This window comes from Meriones unguiculatus, chromosome 15 (genome assembly GCF_030254825.1).
Source record: "Meriones unguiculatus strain TT.TT164.6M chromosome 15, Bangor_MerUng_6.1, whole genome shotgun sequence".
NCBI lineage: Eukaryota > Metazoa > Chordata > Mammalia > Rodentia > Muridae > Meriones > Meriones unguiculatus.
Window position 1 is genome coordinate 33778283 of NC_083362.1, and position 13721 is coordinate 33792003.

Sequence of the window (13721 nt, forward strand, 5' to 3'; positions counted from 1 at the left end):
GAATGAAATGAAAACATAGCACTTTGCTAAGCATGCCTTTACAAATGTTAGAAGAAAATTCTTATTTATCTAGAGGGTGAGAGAATAAACCTGAAACACTACTCTCTTTTTCCTAAATTAGGGTTAGGTTGAGTCTTAGAAAATATTTGTGTTTCTTTAGTACAGTTATACTCTGACCAAATAGGTGATGAATTAAGAATCAGTGGCTGTTTTTTTTTTTAATCTTTTCTCTTTTTATTTTATGTGTTTGGGTGTTTTCCCTGCATATATGTCTGTATGACATGTGTGTGCAATGACAGTGGTGAGAAGAGGGAATCAGATCTTCTGGAACTGGGGTTATAGACCTCTGTGTGTCACTATGCAGGTGCTGGGATTGAATCCAGTGTTTTTAATCACCAAGCTAAGTTCTCTAGTTTAAGGAAGCCTTTCTCAGTACCAGCCTAGGATTTTGTTGATAAGGTTAAGGTCTTAAAAATACTTTTATATTTTAAAATTTGGATCCTAGAGGTTCTTCTGTCGCTGTTGTTTTTGTTTGTACACTGTTTGCTGACAGTGTACACAGTACATACCAATAATGTTGTTTTGTGTTTGGCTGAGCACAGACACATTATATTCTAACCTTTTAAAAGCTTGATTCTCTTCCCTGCTCTGAGATTTCGTATAGAAACATAATTGAATGAAAAGTGCTTGGTCCAGAAGGCAGTTAAATTTAGTCTGGTGTGTACCTGTAACTGAAGGACAAGGATTTTTGTTTACTTTTAGACGTATATCATTATCTGCCTGTTCTATCCATAAAGTCTCTGAAAGTGATAATGGCGTTCTAACAGTGTCATCTCAGGGAAGCAGTATAACCATGTCTCACAGAGTTGGAGATAATGGCCTGGGACTTTCAGTGGCATTCCTGTTACAATCACCAAGGCCTTTGAGTGGGAAGTTTGAGATGACAGTGTTTGTTTTTCCCTTGCCTTCTTATGAGGAAAATCCCTTGTTCTGAAAGTCTCCATCCTTATCTTTTCTTTTTGACCTGTGAGAGGGTACATAAAGTAGATATGACAGCTTAGCTGACAGTAGAATGAAAACCAGGGCAGAAAAGAGCCAGGTAGCTTTGACACACACATTTATCGCATTATTCTTTTTTCCCTATAAAAGACAAAGTTACAGCTACTTTAATTTTCTGATTATGTACAGCTTAGAGGCATAATAGTCATGATAAACTAAATGTTCTTTAACTAACAAGTAAATCAATATTTTTTATCTCTTATGTGCTGAGTGTCCTAGATGCTGGGGATATGGTTATAAGAAAAAATATTCAGTTTAGATGGGTTGCTATAGACATTAATTACTTTTTAAAAATCCACATAATTAAAAACTATGAGGAAGACAAAAAGGAAAAATGCATATATGCATGTCTGGAAGAAAGGGCTAAAGAGTTTTGGATTGGGTTGTGGGTGGACAGCATTCCTGTAGAGGGATCGTAGTCTTAGTAGCTGGTTTTCTTCATTTCCTTTACATCTCTAAGGACAGCTTTTTTGAAGCACAAGTAGGAGGTTTTAAAGTGAAAGCAAGGATGATAGCTGCTTCCTGCTCTTAGTGTAAATTGCCTGTGTTTTCTGGGAGGCCAACTCCTTTACTCACTGTAGTTTGGTAGATGAAAACCAGCTATTCATTTACAACAAACAACTTTTGTATAAATTAGGTCTGCAAATAATGTTTAACCATCTTTTAACCATTATAAAGTGTTAAAATGAAGAAAAGAAGAAGTTGGAAAGTATGCATCTAGGCACTGGTATACTAATATAGTATCTTAACTAGTGTTTATGTGATTTTTTTTCAGTATCATACATAATTTATAATCTGAGAACCAGAGGTCTGTGACTTAGCTGTGACATTTTGGAAGGAGAAAGGTGCTCAATCCAATTTATTCACAATACAATTAAATTTTACAGTTTCTTACTGGACAACCTCATCAACTTTTTTTTTATTGATAAATCAGTTCATATACACTGGCCACACAGGTTTTTTTCGTTGTTGTTTGTTCAGCTTTTTTCTCATTTATTTATTTATTTATTTAATTAATTAATTTATTATTTTTCATCCCAAAGGGAACTTACCCTCCTCTCCTCCCACCCAGTCCCTCCCTCTCACCTCTTCTTCCTATGCTCCCCTCCCTTTCTTCTCAGAGAAGAGGAGATCTCCCATGAATATCAACCTGCCTTGGCATATCAAGTAGGACTGGGTGGGTCTTCTTCTATAGAGGCTAGAGAAGGCAGGCCAGTTAGGGGAAAGGGATCCAAGTGCAGGCAACAGAGTCAGAGGCAGCCCCTGCCATCCCAGTGAGTTCCAGGCCAGCCAAGGCTACACAGAGAAATCCTGTCTCAACAAAACAAAACAAACAAATAAAAAATGTTTATATGAAAGTCTTACAAAGCGAAGCAATCACAGTACTATATAGTTAGCTGTGTACTTTATAAATCCATTACATTTACAAATGAGGCACCTAACTGCAGAAAATTACTGCCATGTTTGTGATCATGACAACCCATTGTCACATTGTTCTGCTTTGTGGAATTAGGAATTCCATGAGCCAAGAACACATGGCACATGTTGTTACAATATCAGTAAATCTAAACAGAACACTACGGGAGCTGAGGACCATACTTGTGCCAACAGTAATTTTCCCAGCATGCAAGACATTTTTCACACAGCATATTGGGCAGAATTTTCTTACTACCAAAATCCCACAATTAAAAAAAAATAATTTATTTTTTTCCACAGTCCTGCTATGTTGCCCATGGCTGGCTTCAAACTCCTATATTCAAGTGATTCTCCCATGTCAACTTCCCAAGAAATTGCATTCATAGGCCCCCAACTTTGTGCCTCGTTTAATGTTTTATGATTCTTGCTTAGTTGCATACCTGTCCATTTATCCAAGTCTTTCTCTGTGAATCAATTCATACTGTGTTTTTTAATGATTTTCAAATTAAATTTCAGCATAGCCACAACTTTACTTCCCTCAGAACATAACAGTGTATACATCAGTAACTAGAGTTCAATATTTGTTTACATTTTTTAATATCATCCCCCTAGGATAACTCTAGAATGGTATACAAATGCTTCCATACTAAAATACCTTTGTAATTGGCATTCCTTACATATCAGTTCCTAATTTTTCCTCTTATCAATGATAGAAATGAAAAAGACCAGTAATAAAAATTAAAAAGGCCAGTAATGCAGAGTGCTATTAAGCATGCTGTGCAAAGTGAGCTCTAATGGTCATGGGAACCTAAAATCGATGTAACACTTTGGCTGGAAAGTTGGCAGTTTTTAATGAAGACAAAGATGTATCCCTATCCTAGCCATATACCTAGAGAATAAAATCTCTTATCTGCATGAAGGCTTATACAGTACAGCTCATAATTTTTATTCATGCCCGCAACAACCAGAGATAATTAAAATTTCCACCCACATGTTGAGTGAATAAACAAAATATTTTGTATTTGCTCAGTAGAATTTTTCTAACAGTGAAAAGACATGAACTACCAATACATGCAGCCACATGGATAGATATGTGTGAGAACATCATCAGGTTGTTCAAAGCTAGAGCTGTAAGTTTCTCTGAGTTCCTCATAACACCTTGCACATTGCTGGCTAATCTTTTTATGTGTATATACATATATGTATATAAGCAGTATATACTAAGTGCGTATTGGAGGCTTATTGGAGACTGTTTGGATTTCTGACTTACTATTTGCCTGATTAGGGTATAGACTTGCCTTGGAACTATTAATACATTCAAAGGATAAAGGCAAAACTTACCTCCCCATGATAATTTGAATCTATAAATTAAAGATGAAACATGCTAAATTAAAATTACTTTATCTTTACAGTTCAGTTTTCTTCTGAACATTTTATAATCTCATCCTTACAACTTGTTTACTTAATCCTGTTTTACTTTGCTATGTATAATATTTGATACTAGTTTTCATATCCACAAACAGATAAGCTTTTTCCCTTGCTGTTGCTGTCACCAGAAGAAACACATGGAAAATAATTTTTGTGATTAGCACATTCTTTTACATATCCTGTTGAAACAGAAAACCTTAGTACTTTTAAATAATTTTAGATTTGAAGAAAGAACCAGATTGTCTCATTAAAAAAGTTCTGAATACACTCTGATGAAGTAATTTATGTGCATGTGTTCCTTGAAGGCTGTATTGGATTAGGAGGATAGAAGCTGGTGATTCTGCCCTGTGAACAGTAACTGTAGGTATTCCTTGGAGTAACCCCAGAACCTTTCAAGGAACAAATGGCCCCTTCCAGGATGCACTAACTTTAGCAGGAGGTTTGGCAAAGAACATCTGCATCTTGCAAGCAGTAAATGCATGGGGCTCACAATTAAGGTTGAAACATTTTACTGTTTGATTGAATTGCACTGTGGATTGTCCACTGCAATATTTGACACAGTGACTTATTTGGGTACTCAATTTTATTTAAAAAAAAAAAAACTTTTTAGTCCCCTTGTTGTCTGACTCTGGTTAAAGTTCTACAGTTTTATATATTTCCATTAAAAAAAAATCTAGGCTGGTGCTATAGTACCCCATACCTCTGACTTAGCTCAGGAGAGTGTGGTATTTGAAGGGCAGATTCTTTGTTTATAGGCGATAGAGAAGTGTAACTTTTTATATGCACAGTATCTTCCTATTGTGTCTAAAGTGTTGATTAACAGCCTTTTCTACAGGTGTCATGCTTGTCAGGGTAAGCATCTGTTATGAAGATTTGCTATCTAAGATCAGCCATTAAAACTAAGTAACTTTGGAATACAAAACAAAGTTTCCTTAGTATCTTACTTCTGTGACTTTTCTTGATTTTTTTTTTATTTTTATTTTTTGATTTTATAAAACTTCAATTTTCATTGTGATATTTACTGAGAATTTTGGTCTTTGTGATAAAGGAACATTTGGTTAAAATAGTAACCACCAGTTATGTGGAATCAAACATGAGGATTTTCTTCTCATGTTTTCTGGGCTATAGACTTAGCCAGTATGATCCTGTATAAATGGTCTCTTTGTAGCTAGCTCCCTTTGTCAGTTGAGTTCCTGTAGCAGGCATGGTTCCATTCCTCTCCCAATATTCACTCATTCTACCATTAAATAATGCTGTGAAGTAGTTATGTCTCATTCTGTAGGTGAGAAACTGAGGACAGGCATGGATTAGCTTGCTTAAAATCATTGTCATGCATAGCAGTATCTGGGTTGGAATCTGGGTAGTTTGATTCTAGTTTGTGTTCTTATAGTGACTGTGTCTGTTTTCTTTTTGGAGGTATAAGTTATGTGAGAAAAGAGTTCCAAAACCAGGCATTGTTCCTCACTTCTCAAGCAGCTGAGGACTATTTCTTTCCATTCCCTTGTCTCCTACAGGTTTATGCTTTTGTTTTGGCTAGATGGTAAGATCTGTAAACAAAGCTGTTAAACCTATGCACATTCAAAGTGCTATTGGCAGATGTATGTGAGTCTTAGAAAGGAACTGCTTACGGGAATTCATTGTCTCCTCATAGTGACCTGACTATGTACAAAGTCAGATTGTTCACTTGTAAAATGCAAGTGTTCTTAGATGTTTTTACGATTCTAGGTCATTTCTTGTGAAACTTGACAGTAATATCATTATCTTTTTAAAGTCCCTTTGAACAGAACGGCCCAGCAATAGACAGCAAAGAAGTCAATGTGTACCATCTCAGGTAATCTTCACACCAGCTTCTGTTCTTTCTACTCTAGAGATGACACAGCCGGGGCTGAGTGGATAGATGCACAGCATGCAGCTGAGCAGCTAGAGAACATAGTGCTGAGACCACACACAAGACTCTCTCCTCCAAAGTATACACACTTTTAAATAGTTTTTTCCAGGACAGGGCTAGGCCTAAGGAGCAGAGCTCTCCTATTCCCTCATCACAACGTGATTACATTCTTTGAGCAGAATGTTCTGGTCTCTGGGGACCTAGAGGAAGTACTGGCAGGCACTTCAGCTTTTCCAGTGGTTTAGCACGACAGCAGAGTTTTCTTTTTCCATTCTCTCTTGTGTGCGTTCCAGGACCTAAACCAGATGGAAACCATGGAAAGCTCTTGACAGAGGCCAGTGCCAAAACATTTCATTTAAAAAGGAAACACCATCTGTGCACTCTCCCACCATCCAACCCTCTGTTACCGGGAGCAGTTTCACAGCTGATCCACTCACTTGTGTTGGTTTTGATTAGTTTTCACTAATTGCAAAGGTAGAACAAGTGGCTAGGGAGTGCTAAGGAAGAGTTCCCTTTGCAGTATGTCTGGAAAGGCAGGGGCTTGTAGATATCCCAACAGCAGCTGACCGAGGAAGGGCATTGTGCACATGGTTCTCTGTTTGGGGCTTTTTAAGTTTGTGTTCTTACGAGGGTGGTGCACATTGCTGTAGTCTGAGATATCACCATCTGGGATTTGCCAGTACCATCGTGGGCAGAAACATGGATCCTAAGAGTCTCTCTTGCTCCTTGCATTTCTACCCCCGACATTCACCTGAGGTCTGCTAAGATACTGATTTCTGACTTTGCTGAAGCTTTGGGGCTCGGGGTTCTGATCTCTAAAATGGGAGTGATATCTGAACTTGAGAGTAGTTTGAAAGGTTCTGTATGTATCTGCGTAGTGCCTGAAACATAGATGGCATTCACCGTGAGCAGTGTCAGCTTGCTGCTGGGTAGTGCTAGTTAATCTGCCATGTTTTAAAATGTCCTGACTGTATCATATGGAGCACTGTCGTAAAGCAGATAAGAAATGGTTTACCTCCTGCTCCTTGGGCCTGGCTGCTTCGGCTTCACTGCCTCTCCTTCTGTGGGCCACCCAACAATAATGCCGCTCATTCTGATCCTTGGTTTCTACGTCAGCTTCTCTTAATTCTCTTTAGTCCAAAATGTATTTCCAGCCTTCCTCTCCACCTTCCACTACTTGGTGACTTCACATGTATTCAGGGCTTGGGCCGAAAACTTCCACTGAAATCTCCCAAGTGTTTGTGTATTGCAGCGTGTGTTGGACACTGAAGTCAATTGTGTTCAGGCCTTTATATCTAACTATGTTAGGAGTAAGAACTGCCTTAGTTCATCAGGTTCCTGTCCCTGAAATGAGAGATGTTATTTTCCTACACCTATCTTCACTACATCAAAAGAAAAATTAAAACAAAATGGAACAAAACATTCTCTGAGGTCAGTCAAGTGCACTGTTAATCAAACAACAGAAGTGGGAGAGGCTGACACAGATGCCTGGGGCCTACCTTTTTTTTTTTTTTAAAGGCAGCTCAGTTTCTTGTTTATGTTTCTGCAACTCTTTCCTGTTACTGTGTGTGTGTGGGGGGGGATGGTGGGGAGGAGAGATACAGAGACAGAGACAGTAGCAGAGACTATGATTGATTGACATTGTACCCTAGTTAGTCATGCTAAATCATATGCAGCTTTTGGGAAGAAACTACAAATGACCAGAAGCATCTAGCACTTGAAAGGTTTTCCAGGACCATGAAGCTCAGCTAGCTTCTGCATTCTAAGCATAGTGAGCTTCTAAACAACTCCACACTGTCACTCAGCACTCACTGTGGGGTCCTCAGTTCTGTTCTGACCACCAGATTCGAGCTCTTACGGGGGTGGGCTTTAGCAGAGTGGCCCTCTCCCACTGCTGCTCCATAATGCATTAGTCAGGGCTGACTCTGGAGTTTAAACGACATTAGCAGCTGGGGCTTCCTTTGACTCTTTACAGAAACTATTGTTACAATGAGATGCTTCTGGTGTCTGTCTCTCAGTTCCCTTTGAATTCAGTAAATTGCTGAGCAGAAGATTTTATTCTACCTAATGGCCCAGTTACCAAGAAGAAAATAGAGAAGTTTCTCTCATCTTCAGACTCTTAGGGTCATCCCAAATGAGCAGCTTTAGCCTTCTGTTCCCTACTAATGCTTTGCCATGGACCAAAATTGTTTGATTTCAAAATCCAATTTTGGGGGCTGAAGAGATGGCTCTCAAATTAGGAGCACTGGCTGCTGTTGCTGAGGCTCTCAATACCCACATGGTGGTTCACAAGGTTTGGCCCCAGGGAGATCTGATGTTCCCTTCTGACTGCTGCAGCCATTTGCTTGCAAATGATGTGTGTGTGTGTGTGTGTGTGTGTATGCATATACATATATATGCAGGTCAAACTCTCATATACACAAAGTAAATTAAATTATTCTAATTGTTTTAAAACTAAGTCCTTCAGAATCCCTTTAAAGTAAAGTATTCTATTCACCATGTATATTTTACAATTAGTGAACAATACTCATGCTATTTAATGTTGTTCCCTTTCAACCTCCTCGATATATATAAGACACTTGAAACTTTTAGGATTATGCTGCAGCTTGATTTCCACACATATGTAAGGATCTATATAAGTATATTATCACGTGTGTGTTTGCAGAGAAAAGGGAGAAAGTATGTGAAATACCTAGAGTCCAGGCCTACCATGTTGCAAAAGAGGAGCTTAGAAGTCTGGTTGTCCTGAATGTGAAAGCATTAGTCATTTTCTATTGTATTTGTTAGATCAGGTATGAGAGAAGTAATAAATATGCACCAAAACTGTTTATGATTTTATTTTAGGTCAGTGCATTTAGTCAATAATTTACTTTGACATTTTATCAGACACACTATCTAAACCTACAAAGCAATTCTGTAGAAAAATAGCTTCTTAGGATTTTCCCCACAACTCTAGATTTTGATGTCCACAAAGAACCCATAGTCATTTCCAAAGTTAATTTCAAGAACAAGAACAAGGATCACAGAGATTGAATGGATGGCCCAGCACCACAGAACTACTACACACAGGCAAAAGAAGACAAATTATATTTCACCTCTGGCCAACCTGATTTTTTTACTCTGGCTGTAGCAGATTAGATGAGGAAGGGATGAGTTCAGGTGAGTTTGACTTAATTGGCCAAGGTGAACTTCAAGATGTATCTCTGCAGTTCCTGCTCACACCAAGACGGAGTGTGTAACACAAAGCTATAGCACACTCTTGGTCAGCTGTGGATCAGGGATTCATCTGTCTCTTTTAAGGTCGAATTATTGGTAGTATATGAGTTCATCTATAAAAGGCAGGTGTGTGGATCTAGCCCTCTTCTCTGCCAATTCCTTCTACAAATGGAGACCAAGTGCACAAGGAAAGTACTTTGAAAGGAAAAAGCCTGGTGTCATTTTATTTTTGTCTTTTTAATTTAATAATTCATCAACTCCCAGGGAGTGCTGCTCACATACTTCTAGGTGTGGGGCCATTCACTGGCGTGTGAGCCAACCTACCAGGATCTTCCTTCTAAAAATGTGGCTCTCCCTTCCCCCGAAACCATCAGTTAGGGGCGGGAGAGTATGAGCACGCACCTCATGCTAGGGTGTTGAGTGGCTTGACCCTGTGCAGCTCTACTTCTCCATGTTCAGTAACATAAGTAATATAGTTCTGTGCAATATATATATATGGAATATATATATATTAGGAATATATAATATATATAATATATATATATATAATATATAATATATATATTCGGAAGCCTCTATGACAGTAGGTTTGGATATGGCTTTTCAAAGGGCCTTTAGTGTTAGTTGTCCCTCCTACATGCCTTCTTTTACTCTGCACTCAATCCTTCTCTCTGCTTAATCATCCTATTTTAGTTTGCCTTTATCTCTTTATGAAACTATACTATGAAGTTAAATTCAATTTCCTTGGAAACCCCATTTCCTTGCAATATTCCTTCATTCTACCCTAGTCCCTTAATCACCTTTGTGGTGATTTAGATCAATACATACATGTCCAAAACTTAAAAGCATAAACAAATACCTAAAGCATCCACAAAGGTAAGAAAATAATGCATTTGTCTTTCTTAGGTCTGGGATACCTCATTCAGGATGACTGTTTCTAGTTCCATCTATTTATCTTCAAACTTCCTAATTTCATTTTTCTTAACAGCTCATTAATATTGCATGAATGTACTTTAAAAAATGAACAACAAGAAAACAAATTACCCTACTTAAAAAGTGACTACAGAATTAAACAGAAAATTCTCAAAAGATGAAACAAAAATGTCTGGGCTGAGACACTTAATGAAATGTTCAATATACTTAGTCATAAAAGAAATTTAAATAAAAACTCTTTTGAGATTTCATGTTATCCCTGTCAGAATGGGCAAGATTAGTAAAACAAATAACAGCTCATGATCATAAGGATGCAGGGAAAGGATGCAGGAAATGCCACCCATTTCTGGTAGCAATGCAAACTTGTACAACTACTATGGAAATCAGTGTGACAGTTTCTCAGGAAGCTGAGAATAGATCTACCCCAAAATCTACCTAAAGGACTCTATATCCTACTACAGAGACATATACTTGTCCATTCTGTTCAATTCACTATTCATAATAGCCAGAAACTGGAGACACCCTACATATTCATCAGCTGATGAGTGTAATGATTTGTAGTGAAATAAAGTAAAATAAAGTGAAGTCCCAGATTCCTGACTAGAGTTCTGAGAGGTGATAGTTTTTTTTTTTTTTCAATGCAGTTTATTCAGGAACATTGAACAATCATCTGACCCTGGGGAAAGCCAGCCCACAGCTTAAATAGCCTCTGGGTAGCCAACCCAGGTGTGCCACGTGGGCAATGCAGATAGGTCCACATACATGGAAGCAAGCCAGATCCTCAGCCTTAGCCAAATGTGGAATTGTTCATGACAGAGAGCACTCACCGTCGGGAAGGTGGAAGTCAGAAACCAACGAGAGGTGATAGTTTTGCCTACTATAAATAATGGCCAGTGGACTCTAATCAATTTGTAAACAATCTGGCTTAAAAGGTAGATGCTTGACGTGGTGAGCCTATGAACACAAGTGGTGCCTGTCATAGTGGTAAGCACCTAATGTCTTCAAAAATCGTACCAATGATTGTGCCCCACTCCAAGTTGTCTGTTCTCCTGAAACCTGATACATTGTATCAGTTCTAAGGTTTGTTTTGAATTCAACTTCATGGAAACTTGTAGCTCTGACTTGGAATGTTACTGTTGAGCTGAGGTTTATTCCTAAGCTTCTTGGCCTTTTGTAGCATTTTTTAAAAAAAGGAAACCTGGAGAGATATCCAAGATGGTAGTGCCTATAGCATACCATGTCTGATCAGCAGGGTAGCAGTGACTGCATAACAACCAACAGAAATACAGGAAGATACAGTCAAACAGATTGTGGCCTTTACAGAGGAAATAATTAAATCACTGAAAGAAATAAAGGAAAGATAAAACAAACAGGTAAAGGAATTGAATGAAAGGCAGGAAAACAGGTGAAGGAAATCAACAAAACGGTTCAAGATCTGACAAGGGAAATAGAAACATTAAAGAAAACACAAACTAAAGAACTCCTGGAGAGGGAGAACTTGGGGAGAAAAATAGGAACTCCAGAGGTAAGCGTCTCCAACAGAATACAAGAGATGGAGGAAAGAATCTCAGGTGCAGAAGACACAGTGGAAGAAACTGATTCATCCCTCAAAGAAAATGTTAAATCTCAAAAAACTCCTTACATAAAACATCCAAGAAATCAAGCAGACCATGAAAAGAAGAAACCTAAGCATAATAGGAATAGAGGAAAAAGATCCCTGTATCCAAGGCCCAGGAAATATTTGCAACAAAATCATAGAAAATGTCTCCAATTTAAAGAAAGAGATGACTAAAGCATACAAGAATTCTACAGAACACCTAATAGATTAGACCAAAAGAGAAAATTCTCCTGACACATAATAATAAAAACACTAAATGTGCACAACAAAGAAAAAAATACTAAAAGTTGCAAAGGAAAAATGCCAAGTAACGTATAATGGCGAACCGATCAGAATCCCACCTGACTTCTCAACAGAGACTTTGAAAGCCAGAAGGGCCTGCATCTCTACATGTAAAAAAATGCTAATAGATCCATATTTATCACCGTGCACTAAAGTTCAAGTGAATCAAAGACCTCAACACAAAACCAGACACACTAATTCCATTAAAAGAAAAAGTGAGGAAGAACCTTGAACTCATTGGCACAGGAAACAACTTTTTGAACAGAATACCAACATTTCAGGCTCTAAGATCAACAGTTGGGACCTCATGAAACTGAAAAGTTTCTGTAAACCAAAGGACACTGTTGATAGAATAAAACAACACCCTACAGACCAGGAAAAGATCTTCACTAACCCAACATCTGACAGAGGGCTAATATCAAAAATACATAAAGAACTGAAGAAATTAAACACTAAGAAACCAAATAATCCAGTTAAAAATGGGATATAGAACTGAACAGAGAATTATCAACAGAGAAATATGGAGTGGTGGAGAAACACTTAAAGAAATGCTCAACAACCTTAGTCATCAGAGAAATGCAAGAGGGCCTCCTTTGCTGATACAGCAATGTCCTTGGTTTCTGGATGGGCAGTTCTGTGGGGACTAGTGCTTTTTCTTTTTTGTATATGATTATGTATTTCTGTTAGACACTCTAATGCTTATGCATAGATTGTTTGTTTTAGTGTTGCTATGCCAACCTTCTTTAGGAAAGACATTTTGAACTTAAATTCCAACACAGTGGGCCCACACCCACTGGCTGCATTCCGAGGCATCTTGCTCATGCCTGAAACTATGTGTAGTGTTGAACCCTATGTGTATGCGCTGTTCTCTTCAGCATCCTTATGACCTAATTTAACTAACAAATTAATAAAGAGAAAAATAAGCAAAATAATGGCAAACAATTTTAACAGTATACTGTAATTAGGTATTAAAAACCTGAGTTTATTTTTGGAATTTTTCATTTACTACTTTGCACTGGTGTTGACCACTGATAACTGAAACTAAGGGAAGCTAAAGTAGTGATGCAGGTGATTGCTGTGTTCTTTCTGAGACATTCAGAGGTGCCACATCTTCCAAGACAAAACTCAGTGATAAGCCTTTCTTCACCGGAGTTTGGAGCTCCTACATATATCACTTTTTTCTCTCTCCAGAAATAGTTAGCCCTGAAGTTGAAGTCTGTTTTCTTTCCTTTTCATCACTTCACATCAAACTGGAGCCTTATGTGGGGTAGACACCCCATCACTGAACTGTGTCCTGAGCTTTGTACTCCTTTTTTTGAGTTTTAGACACTAGGGAGGACTAGCCCTGCTCTGCTTGTTTCCTCAGCTATCCCTGGCTACTTAGATGCCCTTTGCTTGCTACTGTCTCTGCATTCTATCATGCCATCTGCTACTTCAATCTGGAATCTCTCTTTCTCTCTCCTCACTGGCACACTCAAAAATCAACTTCTCAGGGGGTCTGTTAGTCAAGAAATATTACAGTTTATGATACCTTTGTCAGTGCTAATGGACACATTTCCCTGGGTTTGCCCCTGCTCAGGTGACTTTGGAAAGCACTGGTACTAGTGGCTCCACCTTTTTGCGTTTATCGAGCAATGATTATTATCCAGCCTGTGCTTTCTTAAAGTTTACATTTGGAGTTGGTACACACAATATGACAAATTCCTGGACTACCATCTTGGTCATTGTACTTGTGCTCAGAACTTTTTGTATGGTGTGAAATTGATGTTTAGAAGGTAGCCCATTACATGGCTTTGTATTAACATTTCTATGTATGTGTGTGTGTATTGTGTGTATTGTGTGTGTGTGTGTGTGTGTACAAGTGTAAGTGTGTTTTAACAG

General features: G+C 38.2%; 1 protein-coding gene across 3 annotated transcripts in view; it reads left to right on the forward strand.

Annotated features, from left to right (window-relative positions):
• Positions 1-13721, forward strand: part of Stxbp6 (syntaxin binding protein 6) — a 247991-nt gene that overhangs the window by 57859 nt on the left and 176411 nt on the right. The window lies entirely within an intron of this gene.